This window comes from Dipodomys merriami, unplaced genomic scaffold (assembly GCF_024711535.1).
Source record: "Dipodomys merriami isolate MVZ:Mamm:240054 unplaced genomic scaffold, mDipMer1.0.p SCAF_4, whole genome shotgun sequence".
Taxonomy (NCBI): Eukaryota; Metazoa; Chordata; class Mammalia; order Rodentia; family Heteromyidae; genus Dipodomys; species Dipodomys merriami.
In genome coordinates this window covers 71,945,031-71,947,975 of record NW_027205603.1, presented here as the reverse complement: position 1 = coordinate 71,947,975, position 2,945 = coordinate 71,945,031, and the positions used below count along the sequence as shown (strand labels likewise).

At 33.0% G+C, this 2,945-nt stretch overlaps 1 pseudogene; it reads right to left on the bottom strand.

Annotated features, from left to right (window-relative positions):
* Positions 1-214: 214 nt before the first annotated feature.
* LOC138806163 (large ribosomal subunit protein uL30 pseudogene) lies at positions 215-1,067 on the bottom strand (annotated as a pseudogene).
* Between the last annotated feature and the right edge of the window lie 1,878 nt (positions 1,068-2,945).

The window sequence follows — 2,945 nt, the reverse complement described above, 5'->3', positions numbered from 1 at the left end:
TATGTTTATTATTTATGTTTATTATGTTTGCTATGTAATTCCCAACAATATAGCAGAGACAGAAGGAAGTAGATATTCTCCAAACATTTATTAAATGCATTATTTTGAAAATACACAGCAAATTCAAGCAATTTTGCCACATTAAAAGGAAACTCCATGTCTATTACTTTACAGAATTCACTGAGAAAGCAAATATACGAAAATACATTTTTATCTACCTAATGAAAAAAATTGCCTTTGGTGAGTACATGGACATTTTCTTTTGGCCAACACCATTGTTATTAACAGAACCAATCACAAAAGTAGCATAGCAGACACCTCGGTTCATCCTTCTAAGAAGCCTACCATTCTGCTCCTCCCTGTTGCCAGCATCTCCCCCTTCTACATAATGGGCAACCTTCTTCTTCATTCGACCTCGTGGAGCAGATAACTTGAAGGGCCACAGGCCTTTACTTGCATCCTTGAAGCACTTTCCAGCTGTATAGATCCCACAAATCAGATCCTGCATTCAGATGATGCCATATTTGCATTTGAGATGGAGCGATCACAGCATTGTCTGTTAAGGCAATGTACTTCTTACGGACTTTGCCATAACCAGGCTGGTAGATTAGCTCATTTACTGACTTCAGGTTTGGTTACCCCCAGGCACTAAATGGTTCTACAGTCCTCAGCATATTAACAAGCCTCATTGAGCTTAAACAAAAGTGCCATTGAAGATCTGGCAAAGGTGAGAAGCTGGAACACTGGGACTCACACCACTGATACATCTGACTCCAATGGCAAACCCCAAGTTAGGTTATACAACTATGTAGAAGTTTAGACTATCCATACATTCTCCTTATTTTAAAGTATTATGACCATTCTAGCCATTGAGATCTCAGGTCTGTCCATTTGCCTATGTTCCTTGTGATAGCACTTAGCTTTTTCATCGATGAGCTTCTCCCTGTATTTCAAAGCATCTTTTGGACACATTTTTCTTTCCCAGGCGCTTTATTCTCAGCTCAGTGAAATTCTTTAGCTTCTAGCACAGCAGGAACTTTCTTTTCCTTCTCTTCTGCAACCTCCATTCATAAATGAAAAAATAGATTGTTTTGAATTTCAAAAGATTGCTACAAAGACATTGTATTACTGAAATAAATTATGAACATACTCAAGTGTAAAACTATATTAAATATAGAGCCTTACCCTTTTAATACAAATGTCAATGCCAAGTGTCTAAAATATAAAATTATCACATTATATCTTTAATATTTATGAGTAGCAATATTTAAATTTTGTAATTAAGGTAAAGAAGAGCTTGTAAAGATACTCATAAAAATTTACCAGGATGTTATTTTGATGATGTAACAGGTCATTCATCTACTAAAAAATAGCATCTTGTATTTCAAAGTATAATAAAGTAAAATGTAGATGTGAATAACAATTACTTTTTTCCACAGGTTAACATGTTAACATTTATTTCTTTTCCTTCCTTGTGTTTCAGGTGATTACTTTTAATTTTGTTAAGATCAACAACTTCACTTGATGCAAAATTTCAAGTTTAATAGAAAAGTAAGTACACCAAAATACACTTGATGTACTCATTTTAATGCTTTTCCCTGCTGGTTGCATTTTTGATATTTGAACAAAATAAAGAAATGTCAAAGATGAATGAACTGTAAAGGAAAAAGATGACAAATTTCTTTGCTATCTAAATCATGAAATAACACTAGATTAAGACAGCTTTTCTTTCCTCGGGTCACCTATCAAAATTCAGAACTTAAATGTCAAGCCTGAATTGTGATGGTTCAGGAGCCTTTCTCCTAGATCAGCTTTGGCTTCCTCAAGTCTTACCATTTTCAAGATGAATTCTTGCACCTCTTCAAATCAAAACAAAGGAAAAGTATATTTGGGGTTAGAGGGACACATTACTAATAAATGAAAAGTTAATCGTTAAACAGTTTCCAAAAACAAGAATAAAAATACTCAACAGTACTCAAACTGTAACAAAAATTTGGAAAAGTTTATACTCCTGTGTTTGTGAGAAAATTTGAAGACTCAGTTTGCTGTGAAGATGACACAAATCTATGTTACTACAGAGAAATCAAACTCAGTCATACTTATCAGAGCAATGTAAAAGGCATATTATGTAATAAATTTATCCATATCAAGTCTAATAATATTTTCTGACTAAATTATTGAGTATACATGTACGTATGTATTTATATGTATTTATATGTGATTATATGTATTTATATGTGATGTTTTTGGATTTTAGAAGACAGCTACGGAATTGCAGATCTAAATTGGTATAAAAATATATAAAAATGTTAAAATGTACAATTGCACCAAGCTAAGACTGCTTCAAAAATATAGGTCTAAGGAATGCCTTTTAAATGCAAGTTAATTTTCCACTTAAGGATGAAAACATCAATGAAAACCACCCGATTTCTACATCGGTGGTTGAAAATCCACCACTGATAGAAAGCAGTCCATCATCAATAACACAGCACACACTCCCTGTGTTTCCATTTCTTAACAGAATCTGGAGTTTTTCTCAATGAAGTATATATTCTTCCTTCTGATTCTTCCCCATGTATACAAAACATTAGGCATGAAAAATTCTATATCATTTAGATATCACAGTCCTCTGGTTATAAGTAATCATTTATTTCCCTTTTAACTAAGATCTCTTATTTGTGTTTTATGTGAAATTTCTTTGATCCCTATTATGTTCATGTGTAAGGAAACATCTTTAGTCTACAAACCTTGCTAATTACACCAATCAAATCTACTCTAATTTTGCTTACTAATGGTTTTAAGGGTTGATGGTGTGGCTCAAGGTGTACAATGCTTGTCTAACATGAATGAGGCCCTATATTCTAAATAAAATATTAATTGTATCCATGTGCTTTGGAATTTAGCCAAAACAATTTCATTAGTGTTATGCACAATGTTACTGAATG